Source organism: Apis florea, unplaced genomic scaffold (genome assembly GCF_048593485.1).
Source record: "Apis florea isolate Af1SG1 unplaced genomic scaffold, ASM4859348v1 contig_3772_pilon, whole genome shotgun sequence".
In the NCBI taxonomy this organism is placed as follows: domain Eukaryota; kingdom Metazoa; phylum Arthropoda; class Insecta; order Hymenoptera; family Apidae; genus Apis; species Apis florea.
In genome coordinates, this window is record NW_028256845.1 from 800903 (window position 1) to 818598 (window position 17696).

The 17696-nt window shown below is 33.2% G+C and overlaps 2 protein-coding genes across 6 annotated transcripts in view; one reads left to right on the forward strand and one right to left on the reverse strand.

The window, feature by feature from the left end:
- Positions 1-15889, reverse strand: part of Sytbeta (Synaptotagmin beta) — a 119788-nt gene extending 103899 nt beyond the window's left edge. For all 3 annotated transcript variants that reach the window (XM_086915303.1, XM_086915302.1, XM_086915300.1), the window contains exon 1: positions 15587-15889. The gene's annotated coding sequence lies outside the window, so the exon portion shown is untranslated. The remainder of the gene's footprint in view (positions 1-15586) is intronic.
- LOC100865374 (uncharacterized) overlaps positions 1-17696 on the forward strand; it is a 58613-nt gene that overhangs the window by 13618 nt on the left and 27299 nt on the right. The window lies entirely within an intron of this gene.

A 17696-nucleotide genomic window follows, 5' to 3' on the forward strand; every position in this document is an offset into this window, starting at 1 on the left:
GGATACATTCAATCTATTCATATTACAAATTTCATTAAAATATTCATTAATAATTTCGTCGAATTGTGTACATTCGGGAAGGAAATGTTACTTGCAATTAATTAACAGCTACGTTATAATGAAGCAACATGTATATATATATATATATATTGAAACAAAGCGAGAATATTATAGTGATATCTATAATATATTAAAAGATATCGAGAAGTTATAAACGGATAAAATAAAGAGGATAAAATTTCCTTTTATCATTTTCAATGATAAAAACTTTTTTTTTTTAATCCTCCCCTTCACAGATTTTTACACAGATAAATTTCTCTCAGACACGTGATCAACTCGAATTATCAACTCAAATTATTCATGAGATTTCATTACTCGACTCGATATAACGAGGTGATATCCGGTCGAGAAGGACGGTTGGAAGATCGAGACTGGAAATCGATGGGACGTAAAATAACACGTGTCCTCCGACAACGATAACATTTTACGATACTTGAGAATAAGTTTTCCCTCGCCGATGGAAAATACTTTCGCACGCTTTGCACGCCCCTATCCGGTTTCCTCAGAGCTTATCAGATGGAGCACGCGCCCCAACACTATCCGTTTCGTAATAACGCCACTGTGAATGCACGTCTACGAGACAAACCGATTGCTCCACCGGGGGATTTATATTTCAACTCGATGCTCCACCTACCACTTACAACATCACATACGAAACGGATCAAATCCGGACCAGTTTTTTTGTCGAATATGCCCAATTTACGCGGCTTTTAAATCTGGTAAATCATCTCGTAATAAAGAAAGGAAATTAAAAATTTATAGGAAAGATGTGTTTGAAATATTATCTAAAGTATAACTTTAAAAAAAAAATAGAAAGATTTTCTAAGATTCGTAATATGTCCGTCATGGTTTAACCATTCTAATCGTGAATATAAAATTCAAAATTCTTTGGATGTGCAATTTAATTTCCGTGGAATAAGAATAAGAATAGAACAATTACAAGCTACATTTATAAACCAACTTCCTATAGTTTTTTAACAACAATTAATCTCGACTGGAATAGCCACTTCGTTTAACCGGTGTTCGCGAATGAAAAAGAGTTCACCGCGTTCAAGAATTCCTGTCGGACGTAATGAAAGCCGTGAGTATAATTAATGCGTATGCGGAAAAACAACGAAGGGGATGAGAATATCCGCAAGTACCAAATTTTTATCTATAAAGTATTTTTTTTTCCCTTTTTTTCTTTTTTTTTTTTTTTTTTTTCATTTTTTCATTTCTTTCTCCGCTCAACCATTAACGAAGGAAAGCAAAAAATGGCTACGCTCCCCCGATCGTTAAGAAATAATATTTTGCGCGTGAAGTTATTATCTTTCATCTAACAAATTGACTTTTAAACTAGGAAAGAAATTACAAAAGAAAATGATCGTCTATTTTCACAATTTTTCATCGTAGCGATTGCTTATCTGTTCGTTTCTTTTCGTAATAAGTATTGTTGTTTTCACTTTGGAATTTAATACAAAACTCGATTAAACTGCGCTCTCGTTGCGCGATTTAATTAATGTCGGTAAAACAATTGTCAGATAATTACGAGTTTGAACGAATTAACCGAGTTTAATTCAACGCATCCTTTCGCCCGCCTCTTTCCTCTCTCTCTTCCTCGCTCCTTGTTTGTCTTTTGACTCCAAGAAACCAAGATAGGATTAGATTCGATTTTCAACTTGGATCCGTGAAGTAACACGTATATATATATATATATATTTTTTTTTTGCTTTTTTCCTTGGTTCACGATCTTTTTACAAGTAGCAATTTAATTCCGGATTATCATGACTTCATTTTTTTTTTTTTTGAAGAAAACATTTCTTCAGAGGGTAGAAAGAGCAAGTTTGAAATGTCAAAGAATTATCAAGGTTCATCGGTCAATATAAACCTCGATGCCAGAGTGTAAATTAACTATAAAGAATTTAACTTTCTAACTACAATCAATATAGAAGTTTATCAACTTCAAACCCCCTAGATAAATATGAATTAGGTTTATGAATTAAATTATATAATGAAATTTCATTCATTTCTAAAGTTTGTATGTAGAAGAGCTCGAATTATTAAATTTGTCTTGTACTAATCAATAATAGTCGGGTTCCTGATATATTATTTATCGTAATCTACAAATCTATAACGTATCGAAAATTCTCTTATATTCAAGAAATTAATTTTAATTCTCCCACGTAAATTCCAATTTTCAATTAGCTCACATGAACGATGACACGTAATGTACGTCACGCAGTATTTTTTAATCGATAATGCGCCATAAATGCCAGAAATGAAGAAATACGTTTTATATTTATGTTAAAAAAAAATGTCGGTATATCTCTTTGAGAAATGATTCTCTAATAAGATTACACAACAATTTTACAAACGAAATAATAGAAGTAAAACAAACTCTTTGCAATTTCATTTTCTAGAAAGTCGTATCGGTTACAATCCCATACCCAATCATTTCCACGAACACACAATCATACGAAATAAACTGTTCACAATTTTCGTATAAATTCTTAATGCCATTTCTTCGTGATAACAAAACAAACTATTTATTATTTACGTTCGAAATTTTAAATTTAAAATTTTAATTTGTTTCGTAAGAATACGACAAAACAAACTCTTCGCTATTTCATTTTCTACAAATTTTAATTTCTTTCGCAAAAATTAGCCCGCAACTACAGCCCCCGCATTGCGAAGTCGGGCGAAACAGTTCGCATTAAAACCCATTTAGAGACGACGTTCATTAATAAGGTCGCTAAAATTAGTCCGCAGAAAAGCTTGAAACTCTTACGAGATTTCCTTGAGAAGATCGCGGCGCATTCACCTGATATGTTCGCCTGGAAACAAGGAAGCACAACCCCCTCCCCTTCTGTCTGAACGAGAAACACCGGCCAGAAGAGATCTCGCAAAGAGATCGTTCGTTAATTAAATCTTCTTCGGCTCGGCAGGCTTAACACGCGTAAGTATTTTAACTTTACGCGCGATTTTAGCACTATGCTCAAATGCTCTTACGTCAACGCGCGCGACCTGGTCCGCGAGGTGGTACAAACACGAAACCAGGTCTTCCAATTAGCGAAAGCGCAAAACGTACTACAAATATTCGCTAAATGAGAGCTCGCTGACGGAATGACGTAAGCTTGGCCACCCCCGCGGGACGAGAGAAAATTATAACAGCTTCCGTGTACCATCACTGGCTAATTTAATCCTTACGTGGGGGTTCAATTTGTTGGAATAATGCTCTGTCTGAACTTTTTCGATGCAAATTTCTTTTCCCCCTAAAAATGCGTAGGAAGTAAGGTGAGCTAAGATGAGGCAGATCGAGTTTATTAAAATGGAGATTATAGAATTATTGGATTGAACGGTATAGATTGAAAAACGACAAATCATTAATTTATTATTTAGAAAGCTGAAGCGGATTAAAAATTATTATACAGGATGTTCTGTTATTAATGGTGCAATCGGGCAAAAGGGTGAAAAAGAAGAATGGAATTTTTTTATTTGAAAAACTTCAAGTTTAAATAAATAGTAAATAAATGAGAATTTTTCAAATACAAGCGAAATTGTTAATTCTTGATTGAATACTTGTATGTTTCAGCTGCTAAAGATTGTTTTTTCTTAAGATCATCACGCCTTTACCTTCTCTAATATTTTTTTATCTATTATTTCTACTTTTTGTTTCAATTTTTATAGATTTAATAATAGTTGCACTAGAATATTTTGCTGAATATTTTCTAAAAAAAATTCTTTTTCAGTTAGAATTAAGCATTAAAGGAAAATATTTTTGACTAAACGAATTAACGAATATTTTTCTTATAATGCAAAGTAACTATTTGTAAATAACAAATGCATTAAAGAGAAATATAGAAATATGTATATGTATATTATATTGGGGGAAAAATGCAAAATATATAAAAACGCCATGTTAAAATTATTTTACAAGATGAAATTTCATTTTAACATTTCTTTACCCAAGCATCGATAATCCGTTTTGTTCGTCGCGTGAATGTACCAGAGGAAATATTATACGTACATCCAATTCACAACTGTGAATCCACGAACGGTGTAATAACGTTATCTCCGCGTAGCAGCCAATCTCGAGGCCTCTGGAATGGCACGAGTACTTTCGGTACTCGATGCAGGTGCATTGTTCTCAGGTAGTTTTGTGTGTGACCGAGTGAACGAGAATTGTTCGTTGCTATCCTATTTTGTGCACCTAATTCGCACAGAAAATTGTTACACCGTTTATCAGAGTTGTATATGATCGGATCGTAGGGAAAAAAAGAAAAAAAAAAAAGAAAAATACGAAACTAAGCGGTGAGTTGAGCAAAAGAAGAAAAAGAAAAAAAAAGAGGAAACGTTGTAAAAGATTTCTCTTTGAAATACTTTATTAAAGAATTGAATATATTTTTCGCTTCAAAAAAAGCGCGAAGTAAAGGTCCAAATGGCTTCTTAAGAGGCGCTCTTAATTTCTTTCATTTTTTTCCCACAATAAACGTTTATTTCCGCATTACCATGCCATTATTTTCTTTCTTATTTATCTTTATTCTTTGGCAAAAAATTGTTCTCCAACCGCGAAAAAGATGAACAGAATCAATAAGAAAGGGGAATAGAAGAATTGGGAAAACGAGATGGAATTAATCTGGCAACGATTGTAATTTAATAATAATTTAACGTGATGAAAAACTGGAGGGGGAAATTAATTGAAACGAGTAATAAAAATCGATAGATAGATAGAAAGTTGTTCAAAAGGTATTGATATTCATGACAGCGGTGATGATCTTGCAAAAATTCCTCTTTGACTTTGATGGAGTCTTTGAAAAGTTAATCAGCTTTGAACCGATTAAATCGTCTGCTGAAGGTGGTTCGCTCCTCTTAGAATTACGCCTGTCTTTGTTCTCGTCTTGTCTCGTCCAACTTAACATATTCCTATATCGATAGCGATATTATCAAACTTCATCAAGATTATCAATTTACAATTACTTGTATTGAAACGAATCGACAAATGAAAGAGAGGGAAAAAGGAGTAGAAAGAAAGGAAAATACAATCAAACGATATCAGTGAACATTCCCGCCACTCTCATCGTAAGGATCTATTACACTTTTCGCTGAATGAACGACAATAAGTGTTATTCCAATGAAAAGAGCATTCATTCATCGCGAAACAAAAGCAACCATGGAATTGTTGCTTTGTCGGCGCAAAAATCGCGCAATATCGATCGATCAACCGTGATAATATCGAAAACACAATTAATTCTGATTTTATTTACATCTTTCCCAAAATAAAGAATCGAAATGAGGAAAGAAACGGAAAGGCATGGAAATTCTGCGCATTGTTGAAACACGATCCTTTCCATCGTGTTCTAGTTACGAGCTCTAGTGGCAATAATAATTAACCGTTTGATTTAGCGTAAACGAGAGAAAAAAAGCTCGGGGAATGTATTTATCGGTGCAAAAGCGCCGAATGCTCGGGTTAAAACGATCACGGTGACGAGAGATCTCGCCTTTGACGATTTTCAGATCTCTCGCTTGGAAATTAATCTCGCAGTCAAAGGGACGCCAAAATTTAATCATTTCAGAAGCGTCTGCGCTTGAAAAGCAGGAAGAAGACGGAGTAAAAGTAAGAAAGCCACCGAGTATGGACAAGTTTCAACGAGTCCATCAACGAGAGAGGATAGACGCAAGTGAGATTTGCTTATTCATTCGGTTATGATAAAGAATAATTTATGGGGATGAATTCTCTTTCGCGAAGAGAAATTTGATGAACAAATAAACAAAAAAAAAAATATTCTGGTAATAAAAAATAATCCGTATGTTTGTTAATTAACGGATCAAGATGTTTCAACGCATACGTGCGTACAGAAGAATTCTTTCAAGTAAATTCGTTCCACTGGAGAATTGTAGCAGTTCCGTGAATAATCCTTCGCTATAATCAAACAGCAGTAGACAAACAAGACTGAACGCTCGAAAACAGAGCACTCGAGTTGAATTCGAGCTGCCTCTAATCGTCTAGCGAAAAGTTTTGAAACTTCATCGACTCGTACAGATCGGATTATCTTGCTTAAAGAAACGCGCGATAATGTTTCGAATTATTAAGGGAAACTGTGGTTAACCGTGAAAATACTTTGTATTTATCCTGGAAAATCTAATTTTTAAACAGCATATCAATGATATTTACCGTGTTTCCTAGAAGAAAATTAATTCCGATTAACATTCATGAACTCTCAGACTTTCAGGAAGGAAGGAAAATATCATGAAAATATAAAAAATAGAAAAGTTATATGGAGAAAAGTTGAGAAAGGCAGTTTTTAAAATTTAATCAGCTCAAAGCTAATTGAGACACTTCTCATGAAAGATTCAATGTCTTTTTCGAGGATAACGTTAACAACTTTGTTTGGAAATATTTTTCATCATGTAGCGAAGAAATTAAATTAGATTAAAAACAGATGACGAATAAATCAATGATCATTTCGTTCTCGTGTACATGTGTACATTTGATTTTTTTTGATTGAAAATAAATCCTCCAATGGAGATATTGATTCAACATCTATTTTATACGATATATGAAATGTTTGATCGAACTTAAATTGTGTTATTAGATTAACGAGTCGCGATTATTTATTCAAAATTCAAAATTAAATATAATAGTCAACATAATCAAAACCTATTCAATTTCATCCCGATTGATAATTCAATTTTATAATTATCGTAATGTGACGATTTTTGTTAGAAATTAATAATAAAATATAAAGTTACATGAATCGATCAAACGAATTCTCGACATTTTATCCTTAAATTTTCTCGCAAAATATCGTTATAACGCTTATCAACGCATACATCGAACACGTTTCGCGATATTTTGCAACAATTCATACGCGAGGATCAGGATGCTAGGATTCATATTGCCACGATTAATAAATTCTCTCTTGGCCGCGGTTTTTGCGCACCGACCGCAGCGGAAATAAATACAGGGATGCAAGAGAAATGAAAAAAAAATATATATATATATAAAATCCGTTGCAATCGTAACCACGATGCGGTTGTAAACACCCTTCGTATGTCCCCGTTTAATCACCCGCGAGGCAACTTGTTTGATTGAATGACAAAACGCGCCTAATCCGATGAGATGATGAATCGTGACAACGAATGTGATTGCACACAGAACAACAGTGCAATAAAACGTGCAAGTAATAATGAAAGCAAGTAAAATATCACAGCCTGTCCCGGGACGTGTGCGCGCGATTCTATGGAAAACAGTTATAACTAACTTTTAAACGCATCTGTTTTTGAACGTATAAATCGAAACGGTCATGTTTAAACATCTCATTTAACCTATATATGGAATTTATTAACGAACATACGAATAAAAAGAAGAAAAAAATTATGCTTAATGAAGAGTAACTTTATACAAAAATCGGAGATAACGTTTAAAAATTTTAAAACGAAAAAATTGTTGAAAAATTTATTTTAATATAATCCATATCCAATATAATGTAATCCAAAATAAAATCTATAAAAAGATGCAATTATTATAATTGTCGTAATAAATAAAAAAGTTGATTTCGATACAAAAATACAAAAGACGACAATAATACTTAAATTTTAATGATTATTTTCTTCAATGTAAAACAAGGAAATTATGATTACAATAAAAGAAAAAAAAAAGAAAGGGTGTAAACAATTATTTTCAGTCGAATTTTTACGAGCGATCGATTAACACACAGATTATACTGGTAAAATGAAATCTAACGGGTTGGAGAAATTGAAAAAGAAATTGGAAAGAGTTAAAAAAGTGTAAATCGCGAATGTAACATTTCGCTCTATCTTTGCGAACGTGTTCGAAGCCATTCATCTTGTCTATGAACGACGTGGAACTGAAACAGCAATCCAGATTACCACAGCTAATAAATTTCTTGCTGAAGCAAACTGGAGAAACTGTCGAAGTACAATTTGCTAGAATTCAATCGACGAAAGTACAAAAAGAAAAAAAACTTTGCATAAAAATTAACATTAATACATTTTATTATTATCATGAAACTGAAATGAGAGTTGTGTGTAACTCTTCGTTTAAATTTTAACTGGTATTACATTGTTTTTGAAAAAAGGCACAATGGAATATTCCTGTATATAAAGCAACTTCAATTCAGAGGGAAATGTAAACGCTTATTTGCCACTTTTTACGATCTACGTTTACGACAAAACCATCTCCAGGAAGAAAGCTTTCATGATTATAAAAAAACAAAAGCTATTCGTTTTGAAGGAAAATTTTTTATTTTATTAAAGTTAGAAAATATATACATACAATGAAAACGATTTTATAATAGAACCGATTTTTTTTTTAATTTAGAAAGATATTTAAATATAATCAATAATAGATGGTAGACGAATAACGAAATAAAAATAGTGTGCTCGAATTGTCATGATCGATAAATCATTTCCCGATTGTATCTCCGTAGTCGGAAACGGAGTGGATTGGAAACATATTGCAGGAAATAGGGATGTTTTACAAATTTCCTTGTAACATTGGCTATCGTAGTCGAGAAATGATCGCGTCTTATGTAAAAAATGCACATTTTACATTATTCCTTTAGCAAAAAGATCGTCAGATGAGACTTACTCGTGCATCATCTTCTTTTACGAGGCAAAAAATTAACTCATCTTTTTTTCTGTAAGAATAATCTTGTTACGTATAAAGATTCTAAGAAGATTACATTACAATGACCTGAATATTTAACATTCGAAGAGGCAATGGTTTCCTAAGAAAATTATCACGAGATTTTCCATGGTTTTATAAATAAAATTGTCAATATTCAAAACAACTATGCAACTATTTAGAAAATCTTTTCAATTTTCAAAAGAATTGTTATTTGCTCGTAGACTTTTGATCGATATTATCAAAAGCAAACAATTCGAAAGTTTCACTTTCAAATTTTGTTATTCACGTAAACGATCTCTTCAAGAGTGCCAAGTATCTTTTCTGTTCCGCGTGCAACGTCAGTTTGTCGTGCATATTATTAAACGACACGTACCTAGATGCATACCCGCGCGGAAGGAAATTACCGTCCAAAAGACGAGCCCTTGCAAGTCCTCCAGGTAAACTCGAAATTCACCGCGACCATTTCAGATCGAAAGTGGCGTTTTTTAAAAGAGTAAAAAACACGAAAAAAATTCAGCGGCGCGCTGTAACGCAGGCTCGCCGCGTAACAAGATACACACCGCGTTTCGTCCTCTTTTTCCACTTGAATATTTCATCCTACTCCGGAAAGGGAGAGAAAAAGAGGGAAAGGGAAAAAGTACATCGACGATGGTATATACGGGGGAGAGCAAACAGCCGCGTTAGCGAGTTAAGCTTACTCTTTTTTTGGACAAAAACGAACATTTCCCTTCTGCGGGGCATTATTCTCGGCGGACACGAGAGGAAAGATACGGAAGATTTAGCGTGTGTTGAAGAATCGTTGAAGGAAAAAAAAAAAAAAAGAAAAGAGAATATCGTACGATTGTGCGCGGATATTTACCGATAGAAAACACGGAGTGAAATTGTGTAATAAATTGTTAGAAATCTGTCGAAAATAAAACAGACCTGAACAGTTTACGGTGCTGCGGGCAATCTTGCTAAAATTTATCGACGGATAAAGGATCAATTCACCCTCTACGCGCGGAAGGCGACGAAATTTTTTTCAACGAAACCCTCCGACGAATCAACGAAATTCACCCTGGCCACGGAAGTGTAGTTAATAGTCGATCCGGCGAAAAATCGTTCGTCCTTTCTCCCTTCGGCCAATTTTCATTTAACGGCCGTCCCTTCGAAGGATACTCGTGGACGATTCCGTTCTCGAAACTGGGCGGAAATCAATGGTGGAGACAAACCTCCGAAGTGGCGAATTCAATTTTCGAGACGGTCGTCGTCCGGCAAGGTCTGGTTAACCGTGTCGGCGGGACACATTCGTACGTATACGTTCGCGTATACGTGTGTACACGGGGAAATACTCATATATAGCCCTTGAAACGACTGATGGTGAACGAGCACAGGCGGAACCGGCGAAGGAGGTAATCAGATTTGCGAGAGAGTGATGGGGTTGGCGCTCCATCAGCGTTTACAACATTTCTCTCTCCTTCCTCCTATCATATAGCCGCTCCTTCCTCCCTCGCTACTCCATTTCTATCTTTCTCCTTTCATCCCTATCGCTCCGCCTTTATATATACTACATACGTGCCACGCGCATACACACAAGACAAGTGATCACCTTCGCACTGGTGGCGTCGCGCATTTTACACTCTATCCTACCCTATCTTGTCCATTTAATTACCCTGAAAGCCGAATGATACAGCATCGTCTTTCGTTAATGAAAGAGAGAGACAGAGAGAGAGAGAGATAGAAAGAGAGAAAGAGAGGCAAAGGAATATAGACCGTTCGTCGTACGTGGTCGTCGTACGTTAATAATGCATCGTTGCCACCGGTATCGACGAGCTTTATACGTCTGGGACCGAAATGTCTTTCCACTGCTAACTTTGTTCCCGGCCTCTTTGAGAAAAAACGATCGTGAAAGGATATTCCACATCTCGGGAGTATTTTCATCCAGCCCTTCCGATCTGTTCCTGCAATCTTGGAAATCTTATTTTTTTTCTTTATTTTAAATTTGAAAGGATATATTTCGTTTTCGAGGGGGCAGTGTGCCAATTCGTATTTGGATTGAAACGCTAAGCGGTTTAATTTTCTAATTTAAACATTTAGAAGAAGTCTCTTTGAATCCTTTTTTCTTAATTCTTACGAAGAAGAAATGTTAAATGAAATTATTCGTTAAATTTATTTATTATAAATTGTCTTTCAAATAGTAGTGAAATATAGTTATGAAAATTATTTTATGAATGTAAATAATGAAATAGAGATTTGGTGAATATTTTTTATACATTCCTAATATCATATCTACATTTTCCTTAAATATATATTTATTTCAATTATAAATAAATATATTTATATTCCAATATACCATCTCGCAAATTTAATCCTCATACATATGCAGGAAATGAAATGAAATCTTGAAACGATCAAATTACAAATACGATTTCTAAATTTATATGCTTGTTTAATTGACTTCATTGGATAAATACTTAATGAACAAAATATTAATCGAGTAATCGTCATCGCTTTGCTTCGTATAGGATTAAATTATTCCAAGGAAATTCTGTTTGGCGTAACGAATTTATTAAATAACTGCTCGATAGAATGAAAAGTGGGGCAATAATTCTTTCAGACGAAAACTTCGTTTTCCTCGTCGGCAGTGAAACTGCTCGGTAAAGGAAAAAAAAAAAAAAAAAAAAAAAAGAAAGAGTTTTATAACTTTCGCCTCTTTCTTACCCCCGGAATGAAAACAACCCAGGCCTTTATGATAATTCATACTCACGGAAATTAGTCTAATTTTGAAACACTTGACGCAACTTAACCCAGATTTTTCAAGCACTAAAATCATCGCGAATGGAACGTTTGTACGTTCAGAAGTGCGTAAACGAATAACTCGAATCAAACTTCTGCTAAACAACTCGGGCAATTCCTCCCCCCCCCCATTTTAAATTAGACATACGATAGATACGAATAAAATGGTACGTTTAAAAATCATGATGTAATACGATTCATCCCTCGATTAATTCGTCCTAAAATATATTCTCTTGCACATACTTCCGATATTTAGGTCACCGATATTAGCTTTAATAACGCTAATGAATATTTCTTCTTCGACTTTTGCACGATCTTCTCCTCATGAAATGAGGAGAAGAAATCTCGAAGTTTTCTTTCGATAAAAAAAATCAAAATGTTCTCTTTTTATTCTCTTTATATTTCCAAGGAAGATCTTAAGTGAATTCTTCGAAGTCTCTCGCATTTGTTTCGCGCCATCGTTTAAATATTTCGATAGAAATATTGCATTAGAGAAACTCGCCCGATTCGCACTCGTTATCGTTTTTTAAATTTAAAAATAGAAAAAAAACGAACGATTATGTGACAAAACTGTCACGGATTAAACGTCGTCCCATCAAGTTTATACAAAGTTAATAAAGCTTATCCGTGAAAACACGTAGCGGTTGGTTCAATTATCCAATTCGCGCGAAATAAACTAAAGGGAACGTTCGTTCGTCACGGTGAAATAACTAATTGGTTTAATTAATTATTCGTGAAATGAATTTAAAGCTTCGCTTTTGTGCCCTCTCCTCCTCCTTCCAAAATAAATTTATACGCGTTTTCATTTCCCTTCCTTTCCTATGCTTGTCATAGAATCGCAAAATTATTTAATTCGAAATTAACATTGATCTCGAGTCTTTCGATTTTCGAAACTTTCCAAGAGATAAATAGTACTTTTTCAGTTCAGTCGAGGTTTCACGTTTCAAACGAATTCACAGATGCATGATGTTGCGATATTCGGAAAAATTTTTGTATCACGTCGAAAACAAATAGTCGAGAGGTAAAAAAAAAAAAAAAAAAAAAAAAGAAAAAGCGGGGGGAGCGATGGGGGAAGAAATGGAGAAAAATCGCTGAGGATGCGAGACTCGCGTTACGTTTTTATTGGATTTTCTTCCTATGTTTTGTGTAGTATACATCATATTGATTTATCGAACCGCAGATTCGACGTTGCAATGTGTAAAGTCCACCAAAAGTCCCAGATAAAAAACAGAAAATTTCACCGGTTCTGTTAAACCCGCCCTGTTTGACTTCGCCGGGTTTAATCGAAACTCAAACGGACTGCGGGGAAATAATCCAAATTAATTACGAATCATTGATCGCCCTTTGCAATTTATGCCGACAAGCATAGAGACGCTGTTGATCAAACACGGTTAACAACAGGACGCGGTTATTTACACTCGCATTATTTGTACTTTGAATTAATACTGTTCGCTACCCTATCCAAACCTACTATCTCCTAAACAGGGATAAAATTCACCCATATTTTCGGTTTTCTTATAAATTGTATCTTAATTATAATCTAACCAGTCTATTGATCCAACGATTGTTCCTGTATTTTTAATAATTAAATATTTTCCTCGTGTTGAAAAGAATTTGAAATCAAAAGAGTTAAAAATAAATAGATACACATTGGGTAAAAATCGTTTATAAAGCTTCCATTAAAGGATAAAATTTTTCGTAGATTTTAAGATTCCTTAATCGCTCCTTCCCCTCCCCCTCTGGATTAAAAGGAAAAGGAAGTTTCTATTCTCGCGAAAACACGATTTCCAGTTGAAAGATGGGATGAAAGCTTTCATTTCGAATGTGGAAGGAGGGAATCGAATGTTGGAGTGTTTCTTCGGTCATCCTTCTCATATATAAGCCGTTTCTTCTTGGTGTAGTGTTATACGAAAAGGCATTACACGACACGTCGAACCGCAAAACGCGACCGCTGGCCGATTTCAACCGCAGCCCACGAAACTAGCACAATACTACAGGCTAGAGATTTCCAAGTGGTGGAACACTTGTGAAAATGTTTCCCTTTCATACGAGGGTAGACATTTTCGTTTGTCGTAAATACAAATTCGTTCTCACGTCTGAACGATTTGCACGAAGAAACCGTCGAAATACATATATATCCACGTATTTCCGCAACCGATTTTTCTTCCTTTCATATTCCGCAAATATGGATGTGTTTGACTTATTGATAAATACAAATATACAGGGATATATTATAATATATATTAATATATTAATTTAACAGAGAATTAAATTTTATATTTAAACAAGTTTTGTATCTTTTTAATCTTATATATACTTGACAAATAACAGGAATTAATTCAATTTAAAAATCAAAATATAAAATTTTAGATTTTTACGAAAAAAGATAATTCTACGTAAGAATTAAAAAAAAGAAAGAAAATATATTTATCGAAAAAAATTTTAAATTGCAAAAAAGTGCTTACGAGGATGAAGAGAATCATAACTACGTTTCATAAATTTAATAAAAAATTTAAATAGCTATGTATTTATGTTTAAATCACGAATTTTACTTGTGAATACAATCATCTGTGCAAAAGTTCTCTTCCCAGTCATAGAATAATTATACTATATTCACTCTCACTAATGTGGAACAATATATTAGTCGCATTATATCCTGTACATTAATTATTGTCATGTACAAAATGCATTGCATGTAAGTCTCCTAGAACTTTCCTGAATCTAATCCTCGGTATCTTCATGAAACTTTAAACAGCCATATGTCCGAGTATGAAACGTACTTGTGTCTCGTGCCAGGATATATTTACAATGTAAACCGATTTATAAATCCGAAAATTCAAATTCACCATGGAAGCGAATTTCTACTTCCCTCCGATAAAATTCTATTCAATATATGGATTGCATTCGAAACTTTATATCGGAGGAAATATATTTCGACTGTGAAAATTTTCAATGGGAATTCTTATACGGAAATGTTTAAAATTTTTAATTCCATAACTTTATAGGAAAAAAAATGTTCATTACTTTAATTTTCTATCTATTTTTATCAATGAGAAACTTTGTTAAATTATATAATGATAATAGTTAGAAAAATTTGCTTGGCTCAAGAGCCTTTCAACGTAGAAGATAGAGAAAATTAAATGTCTTTAAGAGAATAACAGCAACGATCCTCCTCAACGTCTATGAACATGCTTTTGACAAGAAACTAAAGGAAATTCATTGTTAGTTTCCAAGAAATATATGGTTATAAAAGGAACAAAGTTTCACAAAGTAGTTATAAGTGTCTAGTGGAGTTCAATTCACGCAGTATCTCTAAATCAATGGAGTATATACATATATGATGTTCATAAAAATATAATATCATCATTGGAAATGATACCATAATTCTATTTTCGAATTGATGTATCGAATTTTATCGCGAAGTTTCCTTAACCTTTATATTTATCTTTTCGATAAATAGATGATTCCGAAACAGATCAATAACAAAAACAGAATAATGCACAATAATGCACGATTATATTAATTTATATAAAAATTATTGATAATAATTTCATTATCAATTTTATTATTTTAAAATATCTAAAATAAAATTTTATGGAAAATTTAGAAAACAATAATTAGTAAAACTAACCTAATATTATAAAATTAAAGATTAATTGATTATATTTTATCCAACAATATCCAATAATAAGTAAATGATATTTTGTTTATAAAATTACAATAGTAAAATATTTACATCATAAACTATTAACATGCCGAAAAGTGAATTAGAAACTAGGCAAGACATGGTGAAGTTCCTGGGGCAAAATGTTGGAAACTTCGGAACAAAGATGCAGTTTCAGTCAGTTCAAAGTGCATCCCAAGTAACTAACGAAAAGCCCGCAGAAATTTCGATTCATTACTTATACAAAACTACTTGCCCATCTTCTAACCAAAAAACTTTCTTTCTACGGTAAAATTAACACCGCCATATTGTTTTCTCCTTCCTTCTTTCTTTTCTCTATTCTCAATTCAATTTTACTCTGACTTTATCTCAATTCCATATCCATATATTATTGTTTGTCTACATAATTGTACGAAATAACAAATGCGAAATAATGAAAATAATGAAAATGTACTCACATTACGTTGCTCCGATATATTTAACTGCTTCGATGTATATTCACGACGTAGCTTCACTTTACTTCGTTATTACGAATATTACGCATTCGAAATATTTTCTTAAAATACTACGAAAAAAGAAATGCTATACAAAAAACACACATAACACAAATATAACGGAACAAAATACTCTTTGACTACACAAAACACACTAATAATTTCTGGTTAAATGCAACAAAAATTCTTTTCTTTGCGGACGAACAAAAATGTAACACGTCACCATAAATTTTACTGTCACTAATTCGCGGGAACGTCTGATTCTTCACAGCGACGCCGCGACACGAGCGCCTCTATCGATCTAAATTGAAATCACTGAATATCGATAAATTTTTCCATATCGAGCAATTGATTAGTGGCGGTAAAAACAAAATATACAAATAATTGATCTCGATACTTTTCGAACAAAAACTTTTCATTTTGTAAAAGCGACGAATTGAAATTGTGTATAAAGGTTTTTATAATATACAAAAGAAGTAATATCATAATCATAAATCATGAACAAGAAATTCATGCAGATATTTTACAATTGCAAAATAATTATGAAATTCTACGTATCCGACAAAATACAATGAAATTTTAATACAGTATTGAGAACGAAGAAAATGAATCTACATCGCATATTAATTAATTTTCATATACATTTCATATATTAATTCTTTTGGCAATTAAATAATTTACAATTGAAATTTCATTCTTTCTCGTGATATTATTTTAGATATTTAACAAAACCATATCCATGATAAGAAAATTATGAATTTTAAAAGAGCGAAATGTTCATTTCCTCTAATATTTAACGATATCGAAAGCAAATATTGTATTTATTTTTTTTAAATCCTTAACAATCTATAAAAAAAATAATATAGATACAAATATATTTTTAAAAAACAACATTTAAATTCAACAATAATATTCAAACGTTCAATCATAAAATAATTTAACATCAAATCAAAAGTGGATCAAGTTGTTCCTATCAATTTGAACCTATACGATGTCAATAATTTTAACATTGTATCGAACAGTTTGGTTCGAACTAAATAAATTTATTTCGAAGATTCTTGCGGCAAATGACGAGCCAATGGCCGATCATATTGCTTCACTGCGATACACCGGTGTGGTCTGCCATCGTGTATAGGCATATAGCCTGAAGCATGCTAGCTATTGGCATCTGTGGGAGACAAAGAGCTTTGATTCTAGTCGGGTATTGGACTATTGGATTCTCTTCTCTCACTTCCTCGTCCTCCCATTTTTCTCTCTCTTTCTCTTCATTCTTCTTTCTCTTTCTCCTCTCTTTCTATACTAGGTACCATTACTTTCCCCTTTCACCTCTTCTTCGCTCATTTTTTTTTCTGCATCTCTCACTCACTCGAAGCTTCATGGATGCGAAACTTATTAAACCGTCCTCCCCAGATGTCCATCCCCATGTCGGTGAGAATTTCAAAGGAAAGAAAGCTGAGGTAATGGCATCACGCACGTACAAGTCTGATGCTCCCTATGAAAACTATGCACGATATTCCGAGTTGCGGCTGTTGAAAAACGAGCCACCATTCGATGGAATAATGAATACTCTTGTCTGACTAGGGATTGATCGAAGTTACTTGTATTCTTCGGCAAGACAGCAGTTCCATTTTATGTCGGCCTCTATGTACATGTTGCGGGAAACATATTTCATTTCCATTTTTTTCAATGTTCAGAGCAGTAGTTCATCGTCCCAACGACGTGTGAATATCTCGTGACACTTTTATCGAATCGTGAGAGACGTTTCTAATTAAAATAGCGAAACATTTTATAGAATTTATATTAAATCATATTCGTTTGTAATAATACGTTTTGAAAATTTTGTTAATAACACGTGTACGTTTTCATAAATGTAGAAAATATGTATTATATGTTGAAATTTTACGATTCTTCTTTAATGTGAAAATGAGAAACGGGAAGAAATTATTTCTCAAATTGTTTCTCGATTTTGAACAATAATTAATTTATTGTATTATTATTTAATACGCGTAACATTTTCTAAAAAGGAAATAATACAAAATTAATTATTCCGTGTATCGTTTCTTATGTTTATCTT